Genomic DNA, 25823 nt, shown 5'->3' on the forward strand with positions numbered 1-25823 from the left:
CCCTAATTCCTTAGTGACAGAACCTTTAATCCTAAAATAAAAACTTAATTCCTTAGTGAATTTGAAGATTAGAATTAAGCATGAACAAACAAGAATTCTCAAACGGTTCCAAGGGTTTGCATCTATTCCTAGATTACAAAGGCAAGGATTTCTTATCTCAAGCGTTTATATATTCCACTTCCGTTTCAAAATATAAACCGTAAATCAATTTAAAGGTGATCAATCAATAAAAGCATTAAGCATGGAGATAAGAAAAACAATTCAATAAGTTTCATCAAAAGTCATAATCAAATTACATGGCAAAGGTATTCATCTAGGTTTACTCATCCCCAACAATGGAAGGTTTAGTTACACATAGCAATTAAACAAGAGAAAGGGATAAAAGAGATATTACAAGAACAATTCATGAATGATTCTTGATGAATATCTCCTCCAGTGATGCTCTAGATCTCTTCTTATGTGTTTCTATGCCTTTTGATCTCCAAAAACGTGAACCCTTAATTCAGAAACGGAGTTTTATATTTATAAGCAGGCCAAAATCGGCCCCCGAATCATTAAAATCGGCCCCCGAACTGAATTTTCGTCACCCTGGAAACAGCAAATCGGCGCCCGATTGTGGTAAATCGGGGCCCGATTTTTCCAGAAAGTTGTTCCTCCCATTCTTGCTGAAATCGGCGCCCGAATGTGGTATTTTTCCAGAAACCCAATGACTTGAAATCTTCAATTTCTTGTGCTTTTGGCTTGAATACCTTGATGAATTACCTTACAAATACATGAAAAAGTGTCTACAAAACTAGTCATGACATAGTGTCATCACAACCCCAAACTTGCATCGTTGCTTGTCCTCAAGGAACACACTAAAAATGAAAAATAACAGTAAAATAACACTTACTCCACCAAGGGTCATGTCAAAAGTTCACTCCTTAGTTAGCAATTGATGAGCTAACTTGCTTGGCAACACATCCAATCCACAACTTCTCGCAACAATATTGAAACAAGGTTCACACAGTCGACATGCAAACTACTATATTACCAAGACTTGAAAAGTTTCTAAGCATCAATCAAAGTCAATATCATGCACACACTTTTAAGGACTTTTTCGGTTATAACGGGGCTTAGGTTCGAGGTGGGATAATTTGGAAAGTAGGCTTAAGAAAAATGACTTGGAGTTAAGCATCATCCTACGGTTCTAAAAATTGAAAAACAAAGTTTATACCACAACAATTTTCAGGGACTAGAGATCATCAACATTAAATAAAAACAACTGATCACTTGTTGCCATTATGCATTCATTCATTTTTTTTTTGAGCTGAATTTTTGACGTTCCAGCTTATTTTCAACATGTTTTTTGCAATTTTTTTTTATAAGACAACACAAGATGATCTTCAATTCTCTAGTACCCCTACCCCAAACTTAGAGTGTTGCTAGTTCCATGAGCAACCCCAAACTTGAATTTTTGTAACATTGAAACACAAATTATGCATAACTCCAACAAAATTATTGGGACAATCCTATGGTCTCTAGGCTTGTAATGTGGTTCGTCACCGAAACAAGGGGTCTAATCCTAATGGCTCAACTTGGCTTAAACAAAGGAATAATTCAATATAAACTCAGGTTGGCTTCAAAGGCTCAAGGTACAAGCAATTTGCCTTAGTGTGCACACAACATAACCAATCAATAGCAGAGAAAAATCGAAAGCCCTAGAAATAGCATTCACATGGAAAAACTCATATTTGTAAAAATTGAAAAATAAAATTTGGCTATGACCTTACAAGATGAGGTTTCTGGAAGTTGTGTCTACTTAAGCATTCCGTCCGGCCGTACACTTTCCATTGAAAGATCCAATCAAGCAACCACCTCCTTTGAACTTTTGACAAACCATTGGCGGAATCTTTGTTACTAAACTGGTATATTTCAAGAAAAGTGAATTCATTAATAATAAACAAACGCAGATGCATTACAAAATAGGGGAACAAATCCATAAGCACCAAGACACTACTCAAGTTTGACTCAAATACAACTGAAGCAAAGTACAAAAGCAAATAACTGACATGACAAAAAAAAATACTAGAAAATTGCTTACTGACGTGGGTTGCCTCCCACGAAGCGCTTTTTTAATGTCATTAGCTTGACGCATCAACCACTGTTAAGATGGCATATATGATACAAAGAACACATCATCCTTCTTCCTTTTGTTGGGTAAGAACTCCATGAACGTGAGCAATAGATGATGTTGCTTCCATATCATTTTCAAGTGGAGAACAATGAACAAGGCATAAATGGCATCTAGGACTTCATCAATCTCTTCCTTTTTCCCTGCCTTGTTGCTAAAAAAAATTGGAGAAATGTTTTGTTGAGGAATTTTTGGTTGGATATCTAAATCTCTCCAAAGTTGGGACTTTTGAGTTTCCTTACCAACTAGACCATCCTTAATGTTTATTGATTCCCCCTCATCTTCTTTCTTTTCCACAACACTGAATTTATCTTCAATCTTCAGCTTCTTAAACTCAACCATTTGCTCAAATAACCTTTCACATTGACTCTCAAATCTTTCAATTGAACCTTGATTATTATTCATGAATTCAATCAAAACATTCTTGATGTGAAATTTCCTGTCATATGATTCGTTGGGAAGAATTTGAATAGGTAGCATTTGCTCCCAATTAATTTTTTTCCATGAGAAACTCATCTTGTGCTTCCAAAACCAATAGATCTTCACCTTCTGGTGGTTGGACATAATAATCAAAAGTGTCACTCTTATGTCCTTCTATACAAAAATCAAATCTATGAGGTAAAAACCGAAGGAGGTCCTTTTCAAATGTATCTCTCATGATCTGCCCCTCAAGTATACGACATTGTGCAGATAGAAGACAAGTTTCAGTTTCTTCCGAAAGTTGTAGAAGAAGATAATCATTAAATTCTTCCATACTATACGGTGGTTAATTATCTCAACAAAGAAGAAAAACACCACTAGAACTCGACATTAGAAAACTTAACAAATAAAAATAAAACAAAAACAAAAACAAAGATTTTATTGCAGAGCAAAAAATTTCAATTAAGCAAAAATAAAATTCAACAGTGATTTGGCAATCCCCGGCAACGGCGCCAAAAACTTGATGACGTATTTCGCAAGTGTACGAAATCGTTCAAGTAGTAAATTTAAATCGGTAAGACCAAGTGTCGAACTTGAGGATCGCGTTATACTATTGAATTGTATTTATAACTTAATCGAACAAAAGGTTACGAAGTTGGTTTGTTTTATCGCAATATTGAAAATTAAACAAAGTAAAGTGGTTCAAATTAATAAGAGAAAAGCGTTGGGGATGAGATTCACCGGATTATTACCTAGACCTATTAACCTGATTATCACAATTGAATCGACTTATTTAATTGTTACCGAATTCTCTACAATATTCGTGCCCTAATTCCTTAGTGACAGAACCTTTAATCCTAAAATAAAAACCTAATTCCTTAGTGAATTTGAAGATTAGAATTAAGCATGAACAAACAAGAATTCTCAAACGGTTCCAAGGTGTCCCATATCATGAACAAAAGATAACTTTACACTTCTTGCTGCTTCGGGCTCTGTCCCATATCATCGACGGACTATTTCCAAGTATTGCTCCCTTCAATAAATACAAGTTATATAACTATTCTCACGAGGTGTTCTTTGAATGATTCTCACATTCACATCTCTTATATACTGGAATGTATTTGACAATTTGAGGCTTATGTCCGTTCTTAACCTCTAGGTTGCATAGCATCTTCACTTCATGATTCATAAATTTGGCACTTAAGATTCAGAAGATGCGACTAATCTGACATAATTTATCTGGCTTGTGTTGTCCATTCTACGACTGCGTAGAGGGATCACCTTTGGCTGCTCCAAAATAATTTGCTTAATTTCAAATCAATTCACTTAACAATCTTGCTCGTCCTGAGTGGTTCTTACATCCTCTACTTCTCCTGAGAGCTCATAAATTTCGTAATCATCTGATCATTTCCTCATATCAAGTTCTTCTTTCTAATCATGAAATCTTAAATTCGCACTCAGAATTATTTCTTCATACCTTACTTATACTTCTTATGTTGCGGCTCCTGTTAAGGTTATAATCATCCTTTTATCATCCTGAATCTCTTACTTCTCGAGTATCCATATAGGAAGAGTCGTTCAACGATATCGGCGTCCTCTGTCTTAATCTTAACATTTCCCTTGTGTCCTTGAAGAATATTCAGCTGCACAGTTTACCAGCCACCATTTGACGTCAAATACTTCCTTATCAAAATTTTCTATAAAATCTGACACCCTGACTTCCTTCTTCTTATGCTTCATTCCTCCTAGGTCCTACTCAGCTCTCAGACATTTGTTCTAACTGTCATATACTAGTTTGAGTTGATCAGGCCCAGGTAGATATGACATTTAGAATAAACATCCAGAACCCAGTGGTCCCACTGCATTTTATAGAATTCTAATGACCCAAGGCACGATCTGAATCGACTTGCTCTAATACCAAATTGTAACACCCATACTAGAAATTACCTAGGATATCTAGTATGCTCGTTAAACTTGGCATTGGATACATTAAAATTACAATAATAAAAATTTCTTTCGAACATATTATAAAACTACTTGTCTATACATTTGAAATAGTAGCACTGACATGTACAATATACATGCAATGACAAGTAAACATAATTGTCCAGCTTCTTCTGCTACATCACGATCTGCCCTGTTTGCGAACCATCTGTGTCTCTGAAATAAAATAAAAGGGATTGGGGTGAGACGGGATGTCTCAGTGAGTTCCACCTATCCTAGGCTGTAGGCAATCTCAAGGAACCTAAGATCGCCATCTGTCTCTAAACTCAACCCTTTTTGGGTTTATACAGTTTTGCCATGCATAACTGAGCGATCGGGGGAAAACTAGGATCGCTATCTGAAATACTGATTCAATCCTGATACTAATGCTGAAATCATACTCACAATTATAGTCATAATGTCTGTCATATTATGTTAGAAATGCTAGCGTTGAACAAACAATATTATCTGAATTGAATTTACGGAATAAACCCAGGTGGAGTAACCCCGAAATTTATTCCACTGCTAACCGGTAATAATTCCAACTGGCGGGAACCCAACTGACGGGGATACCGGACTCCTCTGATTATCGTGGGGTCATCCTCACGGATAGTGCCCGTTTCAACTGGCGGGAACCTTTTGTATCCTAACTGGCGAGGATAGCAAAAGCCACGACTTATAAATTATTTAATATTGTAGACTGAACTGATTTTCTGACAACTAAAATAACCCTCAACTCCACTACTAACGGGGAGTTAAAGAGAGGAATACCTTAACTTAATTGATTTCTTATAATAATAACATCATGAAACTGATAATAAAGACGTAGTGATTCCGTCTTTATTCTAAAATTAATTCTGATACTAACCTATTCAGGTTCTAGGCATATCGTTGTCATATTCCATTCCTAAAAGGTCATAAGATTTTCCCCATATCCTGATAAACTAAATTCGACTAATTAAGCCGAACTCCATAACTAGGATTCTTTACTTCCAATGATTGGAAATCTACCCATGAATTGTTTACATGACATATTCGTTCTAAATACATCTCTTATGTCAATGTGCAATAATTATGTAATGGCACCTAAGTTAGAGGATTGCTAAATATTCTTTCTCACATAGTAAGTAAATATGCATTAATGTCAATTTGAACATGTTTATGTTACTATCCATGTTGGAGTATCTTAAAACATTCATGGTTACATAATTGAATAAAAATGAATGTTTCAAATTCTAGCCGAACAATGACTATATTTATGCATGATAAACTTTCTTGTAAAATTATTTAAGAAAATGTAACCATTTCTAGTAACCAAGGCAAATGTTAAATTCCAACATTTTTCTCAACCATTTATACAAGTAAATATAATATTTGCCTTGTCTAACATTTTCCTCCAACATCTACACTAACATAAACATATTCATAACATGAAAGAGGATTTAGAATAAACTAGTAATCAAAACATGTGACAATTCAATTTTCTAAACTATGTATATATGTATATGCATATCAAACTTCAATTTTTAAATCATATCCTCCAACATTAGGACTAAAAATAATATTACACATTAACTTAAGAAATTTTTAGAACAAAGTAATGGGAAATCTAGCATGTCATAATTATGCTAACTATGTTCTAATGGTTCAAAATCTCATAATAGCATTCTAATGATATAATTCACTACCCAAAGGGAGGTTTACTAACTAAAGGAACTCACCTTAAATCACTTGAAATAGCATAGGCTCGTCTCACATTCGACTTATCAATCGCTTGTCCATTTCTGTCAAACCTCTACGTTCTATAATCACTTCCTCAAAACAGCTTAACCGCATCTTTTGGCTTTTGCTTCTTACTTTTGCATTTCTAACTTCGACCAAACTCACGCTCAACCATGTAAGTATCCATAATCAACCTCAAATCATTTATAACTAATTTAAATTCACGTTGTAGCTCATTCCGGAAAAATACATGTCAAACCCGTAAGCCATTTTTCAGCAGAATTTTACAACTTTAAATGCGTTTTCTGAGTCCGTTCCTAATCCGAAACATACAAAATTTATATCAAACCTGAAGGGAATTAAGCGTAGAATCCAAAAATCCAATAGTTATTCAATTATAGGTTACACAACAACATATATGAGCCAATGAAGACCATACGAATTTCATCTCAAAATGATGTATTTCAAGTGTAATCACTTATATCTATATTTACCATTCAAAATACATTAACAATTCATCAAAGTTGTTAAATCACTTTTCCATAATCATTTCTTAATTTCCAAACTATAATTCCAATCCATTCTCCAAAATTTCAACTTACTAACAACTCACCTTGAATGAAATTCCCTAGCTCCTTATGTATCAACCAAGTCACTATCAGAATCACCACAACATAAATTACATTCCTAAAACATTGAATTAGACAATTTCAACAAAAGTGATAGCATAGGTGTGGTGTGGTTCAGCCACCACAAGAATTGAAGAGGGAAAGGAATTGTGATGCTTACCTAGGGTTATTCCACTCTTGGTTGCTCCAAAAACATGCTTATAAGTTGCTTCCCATGGAATTTGAAAGAAAAATGTAGAATTGGAAAGTTGATAGGGGCGGTCATGAGGAATTAAGGAGGGAGGATGAATTTTGAAGCTTATTTCTTGCTTATTTCACTCTAAAGAACTCACTTGAACTATTTACAACATGATTTCCATGAAGAATTGATGAAAAATTGGATGATAGGGTGGCTCATGGTGAGGGCCGTATTTGGTAAGGAGAAGGGGAAAGAGGATTCTAGATTTTGAGAGAAAGAAGTTGGAAGAAAATGAGTGGGGAAAATGGGTCCAACTTTCTTAAAAAATAATCTTAAGTCCCAAATGACCAAAATGCCCTTCAAGGGAAAAGACACAATTACCTTCCATTACCCGTAACCATATAATTTCACAAGTCTGTTGGGATAATGTGTGAGATATATACCGAATATCCTCGCATTTCTCAATAAATAATTAACTCTTCAGAAATAATTTCGGTTCTGACATGCTCAACTAATACATCAGTCTATTTATAATTTAGCGGGATATTACAGCTGATGTGCGGGAAGGAGAGGGTGTACCGTCATTTACCTGAGCGGGTAAAGAGGCAATTATCCTTTGTACAGGATGTTTTATCTTGGTTTTCGGGTGTCAAACATTGATTACGTTTGAACCTTTTTAACCTTTGATATCTCATTTTTTCTTGGGAAGGGAAAAAATAAGCAAAACCCTTGAGAATCGAGGTCCGGGAGTTGTTTTCGCTACGGGAAGGTGTTAGGCACCCATAACGACTATAGTATCCTATAGGAACCGTCTTTATTTTCTACGCGCGCGCTTTATTTTTAAATGCTATTTTGAAAGTGTTTATTTAAACCTAAGAGTTTTCTAAGCGAAGAATTGGGGGGAGAAGAATGTGTTTGAATTTTTATTTTAGTTGAATTGAAGGAATTTTGATTCCTTGCGTACGTACCCTTTTAAGGGATCAAATCCACCGTAGTTCTCTTCAAAAAAGTTTTTGTTTTTGTTGGTTGATTTTAAATTTGAAAATTGGAATTTGAAGAATGAGAGAGAGGCCTCAAGGGCATAAGATTGTGGAATTGTGGGGTTGAATTAGTTATTTGCAAAGAAAAGTCTAAGTATGATTAAGAATTTGTTAAGATTTTTGTTTAAGAAAATGAAAGGAAAATCAATGGGAATTTGATCCCAAAGTTTATTTAGAAAATGATGTGAGTGATATTGTTCATGTTTATTTAAAAAATGATTTTTTCTAAGTGTAAAGCCTAAGCATTCATCTAAACATTCAATCCTAAACATACATCTAAACATGCATATCCTAGCCATACATCTAAAAATATCTATGTGATGTGTGTGCATGTGTCGGTGCTTGTGTCGGTGTACATCATTAGAGTCCATTGTCCTTTACATCATGCCCTAATTTACATTCTATGGTCTTGCAAGAATTTAAAATTGTATGAAGCAAAATACAAAATTTCTAAGTTTTTACATTCTAAGTATTAATATGGGAATTTAAAGTGCAAGAAATGAAATTAAAATGGAAGAATGAAGTATGCTTATAGAGTGTATGAGACATGAAGTAAAGTGGTTAGTAGCATAGGGTATTATAGCATGAAAATTATAAGCACAAGAATTACTAAAAAAAAACTTGACAAAAGTTAATGAAAATTTTAACCTAGAAGTGGCAAAATATTCCTAAAACTTAACACAATATCAAGACGAGTGTATGACCTATAATCCTCACATCATGTCAACTTTTCTAAAGATTTTATCCCCCTCAATAATATGAGGACTAGAAGAACACACTCAAGTCGAGAGTTATGATATGTCTTAGGCATATTTGACACTTTATTCATACACTAAAGTGATTGCATGACTTGTAAAACAAGAAATCCACCAATCATTTCACAAGATAGTAAGACAAACACAAGTTCAGAGGCACATTCATCACAAAGCCACACATCAAGTACTCATATCATATGTCAAAGTATTGTGGCCAAATCATAGTAAAATTTCACACAAATTTAACAAAAAAACAAGATATCAATCAAGGAATCATCACACATATTTTCATCAATTTTAACATGTAAAAATAAGGTCACAAATTCATCAAGAAACACATTGAAAAACACATAGTACTTTTAGGAATTTTTACAACAATTTTAGGCAAGGCAGTGGTGCATAAAGCAAGAAACAGTGTAGAAATAGCAAAAAAACTAAAGCCTACGCAGACCTAAGCCCAAGCCCAAACACCAACTGGATTCGGGTCTCTGGAAGCCACAAGAGCCACAAGATTGATCCAAAGACCCAAACCCTAGATCCAACGGCGCACACACATGGTCCAGGAGTGAACCAGACCGGTTCGAATGAACCAATTCGGTTCACTCCAATATAAAAGTAAGGGAGACCGGTCTAAATCATTTCTAACCCTAATTTCTCTCTCTTCTCTTCAGACTCTCTCATCCTCTCTCGTCTTCCTATGTTTTTTCACTCGTTCTTTTTCACAACGAACATGGATTCAAGCCATAAATCACAAATAAACCACAAATTAGTGTAGATCGGACACCAAACGTTTTGGATCTTGATATTTTTTGAAGAGAATTATTCGAAATGTTTCGATCTTGATATTTTTTGAAGAAAATTGTTCGAAACGTTTCGATCTTGATGCTTTTTGAAGAAAATTGTTCGAAACGTTTCGATCTACACTGATTCGAACAGATTTGGTTTTAAACTTTTACGGTCTCGAAACGTTTCGGTTTTTTTGAAACTTTTTTGAGGAAAACGGTTTGAAATGCTTCGATCTACACTGATTCAAGCATGAAAAGCATTCGTAAACGATAGAGTATGGGATTTTGAAAGAGAAAGAAGAGTCTGAAGATTTACCTGCTGGAATTTGGAGATTCAAGTAAAAGGACGGTGAGAAGATGATCTAATGTTTTCTTCTTGCCTCTGGTGAACTTCTTGATTCGAACTTCGAAAATAAATCGAAGTTCTCTTCGTCTTCTCACTCTTCGTTTCTCGAACTTTTCTGGTGTTTGATTCTTCTTCGTTTCTGCTTCGATCCTCTTCTTCTCTTCCCTCACCAAATCCTTCGTGATCGCAAATTCGTCTTTGACGAATCTTTGCTTGAATTGCGAAGGTGATGATTCGGTGATGATGATTCTCTATAGAATCTCTGAGAATCTCTGAGAATTTGAACCGATCTTGTGAATTTGTTGTTGGATTTAATCTGTTTGTGGTGAAACTGACACGAATTGGTGAAGAATTGAGGTCGAATTGAGTTCAGGAAATTCAGTTAGGGTTTGAAAGGGGATGAACATTCATGGTGTTCGTGTGATTTCTGGAATTTTCTGGTGTTTGATCTTTGATGATCAGAGAGAGAAATTGGGAATTGTTTTTGGTGATTTGGCATGTAATGATTCGTGTTGGCACTGTGCAATAACTGCTCCCCTTTTATAGACTGACACTTGGACCTGTGTGTGACTGCCACGTGGATTGGACTGATGACTTGGACAAAAGGACCATTCTGCAATTCTGGAAAACTTGAAAGGGCCATCTTGCAAATAATAATAAAAAAACTAAAAATAAAATGGGACAAAATATGGACTGTTCTGCAATTATTTAAAAGAACTTAAAAATAAATTCGAAACAAAAAAGGACTTGGATGCAATTATAAGAAATTTGAGGACTTTGAAAAAATTAAAAATAAAATTGGACTAAAAATTGGTAAATTTGACTAAACGTAAAGTGAAACGATTAAAAATAACAAAACGGACTAAAATGAACCAATTACTTAAATGAGGTACTTCAAAGTAACCTCTCTCTGTCGAAATTTTGTGTGAAATGACCAAAATGCCCCTAGGGACTAAAACGACTCAAAACGACTCAACTGCAATTTTAAAATGGTTTTTTGACATGGAATTAAAGCAAGAGTTTATGCAAGCAAAATTAAAAGACTCAGAGACAAATTTTGGAAATTACACAGGGTTTCAACACATGAAATGACTGAAATGCCCCTAGGGGCTAAACTGACTTATAATGACTCAGATGCAATTTTAAAATGATTTTTGACATGGAATTGAACAAAAATCCATTCAAACCAATTGAAAGGACTCAGGGACAACTTTTCAAAGATTGAAAGAAATTCTAACATAGGAAATGACTATAATGCCCTTTTTCATGAATTTTGCAAACAATATTGAAATAAGATGCAGAGAAAGATGCAATTGATCAGAGACAATTTCAAATGACTTAAAAGGCAAGAAAAGAAGAATTGAGCTAGTATTTTTAGGTCCAAAATTAGGGTATAACAGCTGCCCCTATTTAAGTTTCTTTGTCCGGAGAGTCAAGAGACGAAGTCCTTGATTTGACGGGACGAAGATACTTAAATATTAACATTTGCACTGTTTTTGGACATAAAAATACGCTCTCAGGTTTTCGAGATATGAATGCCATGCAACATTTTGATTATGAATGTGAGACAAACAAACTGGAGTCTACAGGGCATGCCATATCACTGGGGACTTAGATAGATATTGACAGGGTAGGTAATCCAGGGGACAAAAGATAGGTACGAGCTGTTCTTTGGATCGAACTTGCCACTTGACCGATAGATACAAACAAGAGATGGGTACAAGCTATTCTTTGGATCGAACTTGCTACTTGACCGGGAATAGAAGTACAAGACAGGTACAAGCTGTTCTTTGGATCGAACTTGTCGCTTGACCGGAAACATGGACGCAAAGGAGAATACAAGCTGCTCTTTGGATCGAACTAGTCGCTTGATTGAAGATACAAACAGATAGGCAGGTACAAACTATTCTTGGGATTGAACTTGCTGTTTGACCTAGAAATATAGACAAAAGACTGATACAAGTTGTTCTTTGGATCGAACTTGCGGCTTGATCAGTATTACAACATGCAGGTTGGTGCAAACTGTTCTTTGGATCGAACTTGTCGTTTGACCGATAACAAACATAAGCAGGGTACAAACTGTTCTTTTGGCTCGAACTTGCTGTTTGACCAGAAACATATGCATATAAGCAGGTACAAGCTGTTCTTTGGATCGAACTAGCCACTTGACCAATAACAAGATACAGATTGGAAACTTGATTTGGAAAGATACAAATTGAGAGTAAGTTGATATTGACTTGACTTGAAAATAGACATGACCATTTTTGTTGGCCCAAAAGCAAATTGAGAGTGGATTAACATTGACAAAGACATTGAATTGAAAGTTTGAGATTGAAAATTGAGATTAATCAGAGACATAGACATAGACATTGAATTGGAAAGTTGAAATTGAATTGAATTGGAGATTGAGATTGAGTTAAATTGACATTGAGATTGGATTGAAAGTTGAGATTAAATTGAATTTGACAGTTGAATTGAAATTGAGATTGGATTGAAATTGGAGATTGAAATTGAGTTAAATTGACATTGACATAGGATTGAAAGCTGAGATTAAATTGAATTTGACATTCGAAATTGAATTGAATTGAAATTGAGGTTGGATTGAAATTGGAGATTGGGTTGAATTTGAAAGTGGAGGTTGGGAATGCAACATGTATGTATGGTATAACAAGATTATTGAATGTATGAGCACATAAAATGCATGATTATTCATGTATGAATGCTTGAAATGCATGATTGGTTCGTAGTTTGACAGAGAAATTTCACAGAGACAGACAAAGCATTGGAAGATTGGGCACGTAGTGGCTCGTGCTATAACATATTCACATTGAAATCCTCTTTGGAGAGACCGTCGTTGAAAGACGTATCAAAACTATGGCTGAGGGCAATAAAACTTGTAGAGGAGGGAACCTTGGGAGATTCTTTGATACAAGTCGTCGTTGTTAGGCGTGTCAGTGCTGGGTAAACGTTGGATGTTCGCATCTGTGGTCAATGCTTTTATATCATTCTTTCGTTCTTTCATTTTTCATTTTCAATCCCATTTTGCCTGAACCGCCCTTTCGGGTTTTCGATTCACCGGGAATAAATTCTTTTCATTGCCCCATTTTTGCCTGAATTGCCTTCATAGGTTGTCAATCAGCGGGGTGCTCATTTTTGCCTAAGCCGCCCTTTCGGGTTTTCAACTTAGCGAGCTTTTCATTTGTATTTTTTCAAACTTCCATTTTATTTTTTTCATTCTTGCCATTGACCACAGATCATCCTGGGGAGTAACCTGCTCGTAACATGTATTGAAATAGACATTGACATTCATTTATTCATGCATGTTTTATTGAAATGTACCCTATTGCTCGGGTTTGCTTTCAAAATAGACAGAAGAAGATTTTTCAATTTTCAAAAATGTTTGTTTCATACATTGACATTATCAAATAGAAAGAAAATATTTTGTATATAGCATTGAAAGTAGAAAGAAAATAGAGTTTCAAACAATAGCACAGGCTCAAATTGATGTAGAAGAGTGAGGGTCAGCCAAAGGCATGACTCCACGGATTTACAAAGCTTGGAAAATGGTAATTTTATTGGTTGGTGATACATTGAACACGATGACCGCTACATTTCATAGAAATTTTGAATTCACAAGTACAGAAGCTTCTGATGAAGATGATCATTGACAGTTGCAGATGCCCCAAGGGGTGATGGTGGTTTGCCAGATATAGTTACTTGTCTTTTATTGTCAACCTCATTTTTGCATGAACCGCCCTTTCGGGTTTTCGGCTCATCGAGGCGCTCATTCTTGCCTGAGTTGCGTACAATCTCAGCGAGCTTCTTCATATTCTTTTTTTTTGTCCTTAACTTTTGCCTGGATCGCCCTTTCGGGTTTTTCGATCCACCGGGAAGCGCATTTTTGCCTAGGCCGCCCTTTCGGGTTTTCGACCTACCACGCTGTTCTTTTCTTTTTAGACAAAGTATTTCTTGACTATATCGGCATTAACAGGATTTGGGAGTTCAACATCATCCATGTGTGTAAAAATCAAAGCACCACCAGAGAAAGCCTTCTTGACAACATAAGGACCTTCATAGTTAGGTGTCCACTTGCCCCTTGGGTCGGGTTGCTGACTTATTCTTCTTTTCAATACAAGTTCGCCTTCCTTGAATTCTCGAGGTCGGACTTTTTTGTCAAAAGCATCCTTCATTCGCACTTGATACAACTGTCCATGAGCCATAGCATCCATACGTTTCTCTTCGATCAAATTTAACTGATCATACCGACTTTGACACCACTCAGCCTCAGTTAGTTTTGCTTCCATGATCACTCGAAGAGATGGAATCTCCACTTCCAGAGGGAGAACTGCTTCCATGCCATATACCAAAGAGAAAGGGGTTGCCCCGGTTGAACTGCGTACTGTAGTACGGTAACCATGCAGGGCAAACGGTAGCATTTCATGCCAGTCTTTGTAAGTAGTGACCATCTTCTGAACAATCTTCTTGATATTCTTGTTAGCGGCCTCAACTGCACCATTCATCTGAGGTCTATAAGGAGAAGAGTTGTGATGTTCAATCTTGAATTCTTCACATAAAGCTTGCATCATGCTATTGTTCAGATTGGAACCATTGTCAGTGATGATCTTGTTGGGAACACCATATCAACAGATGATGTTATTCTTGATAAACTTTACTACCACTTGCTTGGTCACATTTGCATAGGAGGCAGCTTCAACCCACTTGGTGAAGTAGTCAATTGCCACTAGAATGAAACGATGTCCATTGGAAGCTTTTGGTTCAATTCTTCCGATCATATCAATGCCCCACATAGAGAAAGGCCATGGGGAAGAGATAACATTGAGGGCATGTGGAGGCACATGAATCTTGTCAGCATAAATTTGACACTTGTGGCATCTCTTAGCATGTTTGTGGCAGTCACGCTCCATAGTTATCCAGTAATAGCCGGCTCTTAATAGTTTCCTCGACATAGTGTGACCCGAAGCATGGGTCCCAAAAGTACCATCATGTACATCATGCATCAATTTCTCAGCTTCTTGTTTATCAACACACCTCAACAAGACCATGTCATAGTTCCTCTTGTATAGGATTTCTCCGTCCAGAAGGAATTTGCCAGCCCATCGTCTCATGGTCTTTTTATCCCTGTTGGAAGCACCAGGTGGATATTCATGATTCTGCAAGAATTGTTTGATGTTGTAATACCAAGGCTTTTTATCGTTCACATCTTCATCAGCCTGACTTGGCATATTTTCAATAGTAAACACATGAGCGGGTCTGTCAAGACGTTGTACTTTGATTACGGGCACGTCATTCCAGTGGTTCACACGAAACATGGAAGATAAAGTAGCAAGAGCATCAGCCATCTGATTTTCATCTCGAGGGATATGGTGCAGCTCAACCTTGGTAAAGTATGTCAACAGACGTCTTGCGTAGTCACGGTAAGGGATCAGCTTCTCATGATGAGTCTCCCATTCACCCTTTATCTGATTAATGACAAGCGCAGAATCTCCATAGATGTCAAGGTGCTTAATTCTCAGATCAATGGTTTCTTCAATGCCCAAGATGCATGCTTCATATTCAGCTATGTTGTTCGTACATTCAAAAGTTATTCGAGCAGTGAAAGGAATGTGGTGCCCGTGCGGAGTTACAATAATGGCTCCAATTCCTTTACCATAAGCATTAACAGCACCATCAAACACCAATCCCCATTTGCTATTGGGATCTGGCCCCTCATTGATCAATGGCTCTTCACAGTCTTTTGCTTTCAGATACATAATCTCTTCATCAGGGAAGTCAAACTTAATTGGCTGGTAATCGTTAAGAGGTTGACAAGCAAGATGCTCAGCAAGGATGCTTCCTTTGATTGCTTTCTGAGCTTTGTACACAATATCATATTCAGACAACAACATTTGCCAACGTGCAATCTTTCCAGTAACAGCAGGCTTCTCAAAGATGTACTTGATTGGATCCATTCGGGATATCAACCAAGTTGTATGATTCACCATATAATGACGCAGGCGTTTGGCAGCCCAGGCTAAAGCACAACAAGTCTTTTCAAGCATTGTATACCGAGTCTCACAGTCGGTGAACTTCTTGCTCGGATAGTAGATATCATGTTCTTTCTTTCCAGTCTCGTCTTGTTGACCGAGGACACAACCCACAGAATCATCTAACACTGACAGATACATAATCAAAGGCCTTCCTTCCACTGGTGGGACAAGGATAGGTGGTTCCAACAAGTATTCTTTAATGCTATCAAAAGCTTCCTGACATTCATCATTCCATACAACAGGCTGATTCTTTCTGAGTAATTTGAAAATTGGTCCGCAGGTAGTAGTCGTGTGAGATATGAATCTTGAAATATAATTCAGGCGCCCGAGGAAACCTCTGACTTGCTTTTCAGTTCGAGGGGCCGGCATCTCTCTGATGGCCCAGACTTTGTCAGGATCAACTTCAATGCCTCTTTGACTGACAATGAAGCCTAGCAACTTTCCAGATCTTACACCAAATGTGCACTTGTTAGGATTCAACCGCAGCTTGTACTTTCTTAGTCTTTCAAACATCTTTTTCAAATACACAACATGCTGCTCTTCATCACTTGATTTCACAATCATATCATCAACATATACTTCAATCTCTTTGTGAATCATATCATGAAACAGAGTTGTCATACCTCTTTGATAGGTAGCACCAGCATTTATCAAGCATAACGGCATCACTTTATAACAGAACGTTCCCCATGGAGTAATGAAGGACGTCTTTTCTCTATCTTCAGGTGACATTCGTATCTGGTTATAGCCAGAGAAACCATCCATAAAGGAGAACACTTTGGATTGAGCAGTACTGTCAACAAGCACATCAATATGAGGCAATGGGAAATTATCTTTCGGACTGGCTTTATTCAAATCTCTGTAATCAATACACATTCGAACTTTCCCATCTTTCTTTGGTACTGGCACGATGTTGGCAATCCACTCAGGATATTCAGCAGTCATGAGGAAACCCGCATCAATTTGCTTCTGCACCTCAGCCTTGATCTTAAGAGCCATGTCTGGACGAGACCTTCTCAATTTCTGTTTGACAGGAGGACATTCAGGTCTTGTCGGTATCCGATGTTCCACAATCTTGGGATCTAGACCCGGCATATCTTCATAGGACCGTGCAAAGACATCTGGATAATCATGGAGAAGCTGAGTGATCTTCTTTTTCACTTCTGGCTCAAGTGCAGCACCGATCTTGATCTCTCGCTTGTTCTCTTCAGTACCCAGGTTGATAAGTTCAATCTTTTCCTGGTGAGGCTGAATGGCTCTTCTTTCTTGCTCAAGCAGTCGAGTGATCTCATACGGTATCTCTTCATCATCTTCCTCATCTTCAGCTTCATATACAGGGAATTCAAAATTTGGAGGAACCATAGGGTCACTGTGTTCAACTGGTTTATTGTGGTTCAATCTGCATAATATGATTGGGATGATTTTAGAAAAATGTTTTTTCATGCAGATTTTTGAAATTAATAAGAAAATACAGACGTTTTGGTTTTTTCTGGCATTACCATTATTTCCAAGAAAAAGGCACTAAAAAGTATAAAAACAAAGAGTCGCGAAAAAGACGACAACTTTTATTGATAACGACAATGCCGAAACAAACATGCCCTTACAAGGATATCACTTTCGCCTTGGGCAGAGCGAAAGGATTGTTATTTTGAAAACAAAGAAAACCATGAGCAACAAGACACATTACATGGAAGCATGCATGATTAAAGGAACATCAATGGCCTCCCAACTTCTCACAGTGCCTCCTGGTACAACAAATGTAGGCACATAACTACTTTCGGCAGCATCTTCAGCAACAGCATTGATAAACCCAGCACTGTAGCAAGTTCCTGTTGAAACACCTGAGGTTGGAGAGAACCCAAGGCCTTCTTTACGCTTGTTTTCCAAAATCTGTATCACTTTGCCCCAGCCGGCAGCTTGCCCTTCTTGAACAGCCTTCTGGGCGTCTTTCAATGAAGCCATACTAGCACTAGCCCTCCGGGGTTCTGCACCTTCAACAGTCAAGCCTTGAAATGATGTCCCTACAGCAGACCCTGCTTCAACACAAGAGAAAGATGACACTTGGCTAACCAGATACGCTTCTTCACCGTGTATAGTGACGAGCTTACCATTCTTTACAAACTTGAGCTTTTGATGTAGAGTAGAAGTTACTGCCCCAGCGTCGTGAATCCACGGTCTTCCGAGGAGACAACTGTAAGAAGCATTGATGTCCATGACCTGGAAAATAATCTGAAATGTCTCGGGACCAATGGTAATTGGCAAGTCTACTTCCCCAAGAACATCCTTGCGAGATCCGTCAAAAGCTTTAACCAGATAGCTACTTCCCCTCAGAGAAATTCCATGATGACTCAACTGTCTTAGTGTAGACTCAGGCATTACGTTCAAGGATGATCCAGTGTCCACCAACACATTGGATATCATGTCAGACTTACAGTGCACCGAGATATGCAAAGCTAAGTTGTGGTGTTTCCCTGCTTCGGGGAGCTCATCATCACCAAACCCCAAGTTATTGCAAGCAGTAATGTTACCCACTATTCCATCGAACTGATCCACAGAGACTTCATGATCAACATAAGCCTGTTCCAGTACTTTCATCAACACTTTCCTGTGGGCTTCTGAGCTCAAGAGCAGAGATAAGATGGATATTTTTGACGGAGTTTGCAGCAGCTGGTCTACAATCTTATAATCGCTCTTTTTGATGAGCCTCAGAATTTCGTCCAGATTAGACTCTTCAATAGATTGGCCTGATGGGCCAGCGTTCTTGTCAACAGGAGGAGCAACTGGTGGAGTTATTGTAGCAACAGGTGTAACCACCTTCTTTTGGAACAAGGGTGGACGGACTTTTCCGCTTCTCAGAGCTGTAATTTCTCCGGCAACATTATCAACCGCAGCTGGGGATACCAGAGGTACTTCCACTCCATTCTCAATCATGGTTGCATCGTACTTGTAAGGGATTGCTTTTGTAGAGGCATAAGATACCGGACCAGGTAACCTGATCACCAAAGGTTCAACATTCTTTGTCTGAGATGCAATTTCAACCGGGGAATCATGAAACACTGGCACAATCATGCAAACATCACTGGCAATCAAGTGCTTGCTATCCATTAGGCTCTGTATATCATCTTGCACCACACAACAGCCCATAGGATTTTGAAGACATTCTGAGCAAGAAGCGTGATCGTGATTGAACAAAGAAGCTTGGCAAAGTTTGACATGTAATGGCACTAAGGGAGTAACAACATTGCGGACATCCAACATGGGGTCCTCTTGAGGAACAGGAACTCTTTCGAAAGCTTCAATCATGTTAACAACAGCATGATTTGGAAGTGGATTGTCAAGAACATAAGGAATACTATTTTCAAAAGTCAACCGTCCTCTGTCCATCAGGTCTTTCACAATATATTTCAGAGCATAGCAACCCTCAACATCGTGGCCTTGAGCACCCTGATGGAATTCACATGTGAGATCCTGTCGGAACCTGGGAGGCAATGGTGTAGGCGGAGGCTTGCCTGGTCTGGTGACACAGTGGCCCTTAGCAAGTAGAGTCGGGAGCAGATCAGCATACCGCATTGGTATTGGTGGAAAATAAGTCTTGGGCCGAGGACCCTGTTGTTGTTGCTGCTGTTGAGAAGGAGGCTGCTGTTGTACTTGTTGAGCAATGGCATTAACAGGCACTGGTGGTTGACCCGGTGGCAGAGGGTATTGCTGGTAGAATGGTGGGAAGAAGGGATGTTGAGAGTACTACATGTATTGATAGGGCAAAGGTACCTGAGTAGCATTAGCAGGTGTAGACTGATTACCAGATACCATCCCTACTTCGGAATCTTTCCTCTTATGGTGGCCATTACCGTACTTCTTAGGTGCGCTAGCTGAAGATTCACCCTTTTCAAGAACAATGATACCCTCTCTGACAGCCTCCTCTAGACGAGTTCCCATAGTAACCATGTCGGAGAAGTTATTCGGAGCAGAGACTATCATTCTTTCAACATATTCCTTCTTCAAAGTCTTCAGGAACGTTTGTGTTAATTCTTCCTCATCAAGCCGAGGAGACACACGGGCAGCTGCCCCTCTCCATCTCTGAGCATATTCACGGAAGGTTTCATCTGACTTTTGAGACAAAGATTTAAGAGAATCTCTATTCGACTTCAAGTGAGTATTAAACTCATAGTGATTTTCAAAAGCAGCAGCAAGTTCCTCAAAAGTATGGATATTGTCTTTGCTCAAGCCAGTGTACCAGTCTGCCGCATCTTCCATCAAGCTATCCTGGAAGCAGTGGATCATCAGTGCATCATTATCTGCGTAGTTGGCCATCTTTCGGACGTACCGAATGACATGGCTATGTGGACAAGAAGTTCCATTGTATTTGTTAAAATCTGGCACTTTGAACTTCTTAGGAACCTCAAATCGGGACACCAGGCATAGATCACGAGCCTTAGCAGAAACACCGTTCCCACGACTAGCTTTGACCTCACGGAGTTCTCTAGCCAATTCTCTTAACTGTCTCCTCATAGCTTCCATTATAGGATCTTGTCCACGCGGAGTATCAACATCAATTACCTGTTGCACAGTGTGTACCACAGGGTCGGTAACAACAGTAGTCACTTGAGGCATGGAAGTAGGCGTAGTAGCAAAAGTTGTCACAGGAATCTGTCCTTGATTGCCAATACCAGAAATACCAGCCGCAGTATTAGGAGCATAGAAAGCTGGGAGTCCATAAGGATGTCCATTGGGCATAACAAACCGAGCATCAGACATCACAGTAGATAGTGGGATAGATGGAATCACCTCAGTAGAATCTGGAACAGATGTGGCTGGTTGTTCTTGTGCAGCCATCATAGTGGACATAGCGTCATGAGCCTTAGCCAAGTCTTCTTTCATAGCAGCCAATTCGGCACGGAGCTGAGCATTTTCTTCTTCAAAGTTAGCCATGTTTCTTCTCTTGTACAATCTTGTTTGATGAACTCTATCTGGTTGGTAAACTTTACGAGCACGAGCCACTTTTCAGACTGCGGCAGACAAAACCAGGAGGCAATGAGCACGAGAGAAGTCTTTTGTGACCAATGAATGCATATGATGCATGAGATGTGTTAATGCATATGCGAAAAGACTCTTTTTTGTGTTATCGAAGGGTTTTAGACAAATTAGAAAGTTGTAAACATTACTAAACAGTTGAAACATTAAAACCAAACAATCAAACATCACAGAGTCTCACAAGATAATTCCCTTTGAAATACTAAGCCAAGGGATAGACTTTGAAACGTAAAACAACATAAACAACTGGAAATAACAACAGGAAATGGAAATCCTCAAGCATAAGAAGTGGAAGCATCATCCTCAGACTCAGACCCAGACTCATAGCTGGAGTATCGTGCATAGAAGTTACGGGCACCCCTAGCCCTCTTGGAGTCCCTCATAAGCATCTTATCCTTTTCTTCAATTTCTTTCCTAGCTTTAGCCAACTCTTTCTTCAGTGTCAACACCTCATGAGTCTTCTGCTCATCCTTTCCATCCAAAGTCATAATCAAGTGCTCAGCCTCATAGTATCTAGTCCTCCACTGATGCTTCTCTCGACTCTCCATAGCTAGATGCACCTGATACATCTCCTGAGTAGGTGGAAGTAGAGGCAAAGGCATGGTTGGAATAGATGCCGACACATATCTCATGGAAGGGTAAGGCATGCCAATCTTCCCAGCTTGGTTTATTACCCATTGTGTATAGGCCTCATGAGCAACACCGGACCTTACACCCATATGCTTCACCTCTTTCTTCCGAAGCTTGGACCAAGCCTCTATGAAATCTTCTCTTATTCCCGTGGGTGCATTGAAGTAGTGAAAGAAGTAAGGAGATGTAGCAAGATTGATGGGCTTTTCTTTCATCGGGAAACCAAATTGTCGCAAGGCGAGCTCCGGGTTATAGTTGATTCCACCCCGGGTACCAAGAAGAGGTACATTAAGAAACTTCCCACCACCGATGATGATTTCCTTGACTCTAGAAGCCGGAGTGAGCCAGACCACGTCATTAGGAGCGAGAGCCATGATCCTCTGTGAAATAGACCAATTTTTCGGATTATCATAGAAAGACTTCGGAAGGTGCGAAATAAACCACCTATAGAGGAGAGGTACACAACAAAGAATGTATCCACGACCCTTGCTGGATCGATCGTGAATAGCATGGTATGTGTCAGCTAGCAAAGTAGGAACCAGATTCTTGGAGTGGAAGATCATAATAGCGTTCATGTCCACGAAGTCATCAAGATTTGGAAAGAGAATAAGCCCATAGACGAGGAGTGCAAGAATAGCTTCAAGAGTGTCCTGACAAGTGGTCTTGAGGTTGGCTTTCTCAAGTAGATACTTCGAAGTGAACCCTCGGATGTGAGCCTTAGTGACAAGATTCTTGGAGACATCGGTGGTCTTGAGATAGAGATCTTTAGCAATAACCAATGGAGTAGGAGGATTCTCAAGTCCCGCGAAGGGTACCCCCTTAGCAATAGATAGACCCATCAAGCAAGAATAAGCCTCTAAAGTAGGCACCAACTGAAAGTCGGGGAAGGTGAAGCACCGATACTCCCGATCATAGAATTGCACTAGAGTGTGCACAAGCTTCTCATCCACATTAGTCTGGAGAAGAGTAAGTAAAGCCCCGTAACGGTGTCGGAAACCAGTCAGATCCTCGATCTTGAGTGCCAAATCTCTCAAACTAGCCAAATCCACTTCCTTGAACTTGTAGGACTTAGTCTTCCCCATTCCTACAATGTTTACAAATTCAAATTGTCTAAGCCCTTCGATAAAATGCATGGAAAAAGTTTATGCATGTATGCATGTATGCATGATTATGTTCAAGTACGGGGAAAACATGGTGGGTTGAAATTCAAAGTCAAGGAGTCATGGGTGGACACGGTGTCAGGTGAAACTAGGGCTTTAGGAAATAGTAACCGGGTTCTAAAAAGGTTCCCAAGTTGCAACCTCTCTTGCGTATATCATGGTGTCACGAGACAACACTCGCTCCATGATTATCCGTGAGAAGGTCTAACTTGAGTGTAGTATGCGTGACGACTAAAACTCGAGACAAACACTCGGTTTAGCCTCCGCACTACATCCTAAAAATGGCCATGGATGGGTTTGGTTATCTACGGTTCATAGCGTCATAGAACAATTAGAAGTAAAGTGCCTAAACGCGACAACACGCGCCGACAACATCACCCCAAAAATGCCTCAGCTATGTGGGATTGATCGCATAATCCAAAACACGAGGAAACCCCCGGAATGAATTGTCGATTATATCCCTCCTAAATCCTAAGTTCACTCAGTCCGGGTGTAGGACTTTTGATTTTTTCACCCCACACGTTTGCAAGAATTTAAACATTTATTCACATAAGAAAGCAAGTAAATGACGCAAGTAAAAACGAAAGCGCAAGCGTGGAACTAAAGACTAGGCGTAACTCTCGAATCTCCCCAGTGAAGTCGCCAGCTGTTTTATCTTGGTTTTCGGGTGTCAAACATTGATTACGTTTGAACCTTTTTAACCTTTGATATCTCATTTTTTCTTGGGAAGGGAAAAAATAAGCAAAACCCTTGAGAATCGAGGTCCGGGAGTTGTTTTCGCTACGGGAAGGTGTTAGGCACCCATAACGACTATAGTATCCTATAGGAACCGTCTTTATTTTCTACGCGCGCGCTTTATTTTTAAATGCTATTTTGAAAGTGTTTATTTAAACCTAAGAGTTTTCTAAGCGAAGAATTGGGGGGAGAAGAATGTGTTTGAATTTTTATTTTAGTTGAATTGAAGGAATTTTGATTCCTTGCCTACGTACCCTTTTAAGGGATCAAATCCACCGTAGTTCTCTTCAAAAAAGTTTTTGTTTTTGTTGGTTGATTTTAAATTTGAAAATTGGAATTTGAAGAATGAGAGAGAGGCCTCAAGGGCATAAGATTGTGGAATTGTGGGGTTGAATTAGTTATTTGCAAAGAAAAGTCTAAGTATGATTAAGAATTTGTTAAGATTTTTGTTTAAGAAAATGAAAGGAAAATCAATGGGATTTTGATCCCAAAGTTTATTTAGAAAATGATTTGAGTGATATTGTTCATGTTTATTTAAAAAATGATTTTTTCTAAGTGTAAAGCCTAAGCATTCATCTAAACATTCAATCCTAAACATACATCTAAACATGCATATCCTAGCCATACATCTAAAAATATCTATGTGATGTGTGTGCATGTGTCGGTGCTTGTGTCGGTGTACATCATTATAGTCCATTGTCCTTTACATCATGCCCTAGTTTACATTCTATGGTCTTGCAAGAATTTAAAATTGTATGAAGCAAAATACAAAATTCCTAAGTTTTTACATTCTAAGTATTAATATGGGAATTTAAAGTGCAAGAAATGAAATTAAAATGGAAGAATGAAGTATGCTTATAGAGTGTATGAGACATGAAGTAAAGTGGTTAGTAGCATAGGGTATTATAGCATGAAAATTATAAGCACAAGAATTACTAAAAAAAAACTTGACAAAAGTTAATGAAAATTTTAACCTAGAAGTGGCAAAATATTCCTAAAACTTAACACAATATCAAGACGAGTGTATGACCCATAATCCTCACATCATGTCAACTTTTCTAAAGATTTTATCCCCCTCAATAATATGAGGACTAGAAGAACACACTCAAGTCGAGAGTTATGATATGTCTTAGGCATATTTGACACTTTATTCATACACTAAAGTGATTGCATGACTTGTAAAACAAGAAATCCACCAATCATTTCACAAGATAGTAAGACAAACACAAGTTCAGAGGCACATTCATCACAAAGCCACACATCAAGTACTCATATCATATGTCAAAGTATTGTGGCCAAATCATAGTAAAATTTCACACAAATTTAACAAAAAAACAAGATATCAATCAAGGAATCATCACACATATTTTCATCAATTTTAACATGTAAAAATAAGGTCACAAATTCATCAAGAAACACATTGAAAAACACATAGTACTTTTAGGAATTTTTACAACAATTTTAGGCAAGGCAGTGGTGCATAAAGCAAGAAACAGTGTAGAAATAGCAAAAAAACTAAAGCCTACGCAGACCTAAGCCCAAGCCCAAACACCAACTGGATTCGGGTCTTTGGAAGCCACAAGAGCCACAAGATTGATCCAAAGACCCAAACCCTAGATCCAACGGCGCACACACATGGTCCAGGAGTGAACCAGACCGGTTCGAATGAACCAATTCGGTTCACTCCAATATAAAAGTAAGGGAGACCAGTCTAAATCATTTCTAACCCTAATTTCTCTCTCTTCTCTTCAGACTCTCTCATCCTCTCTCGTCTTCCTATGTTTTTTCACTCGTTCTTTTTCACAACGAACATGGATTCAAGCCATAAATCACAAATAAACCACAAATTAGTGTAGATCGGACACCAAACGTTTTGGATCTTGATATTTTTTGAAGAGAATTGTTCGAAATGTTTCGATCTTGATATTTTTTGAAGAAAATTGTTCGAAACGTTTCGATCTCGATGCTTTTTGAAGAAAATTGTTCGAAACGTTTCGATCTACACTGATTCGAACAGATTTGGTTTTAAACTTTTACGGTCTCGAAACGTTTCGGTTTTTTTGAAACTTTTTTGAGGAAAACGGTTTGAAATGCTTCGATCTACACTGATTCAAGCATGAAAAGCATTCGTAAACGATAGAGTATGGGATTTTGAAAGAGAAAGAAGAGTCTGAAGATTTACCTGCTGG

General features: G+C 38.2%; 2 pseudogenes across 1 annotated transcript; both read right to left on the reverse strand.

Moving 5' to 3' along the window:
- Positions 1-242: 242 nt before the first annotated feature.
- LOC146927450 (uncharacterized) lies at positions 243-7376 on the reverse strand (annotated as a pseudogene). The gene is made up of 3 exons (XR_015005675.1): positions 7088-7376; positions 6912-6985; positions 243-6615 (listed from the first exon to the last, which is right to left on the reverse strand). The product of XR_015005675.1 is annotated as an uncharacterized LOC146927450 (transcript).
- A 10248-nt stretch (positions 7377-17624) lies between these two features.
- On the reverse strand, positions 17625-21149 carry LOC146927451 (uncharacterized; annotated as a pseudogene).
- Positions 21150-25823: the final 4674 nt, after the last annotated feature.

The sequence above is a fragment of the Medicago sativa genome, chromosome 4, assembly GCF_051527215.1.
Source record: "Medicago sativa cultivar Bolivia chromosome 4, Bolivia_mono, whole genome shotgun sequence".
Classification (NCBI taxonomy): Eukaryota; Viridiplantae; Streptophyta; class Magnoliopsida; order Fabales; family Fabaceae; genus Medicago; species Medicago sativa.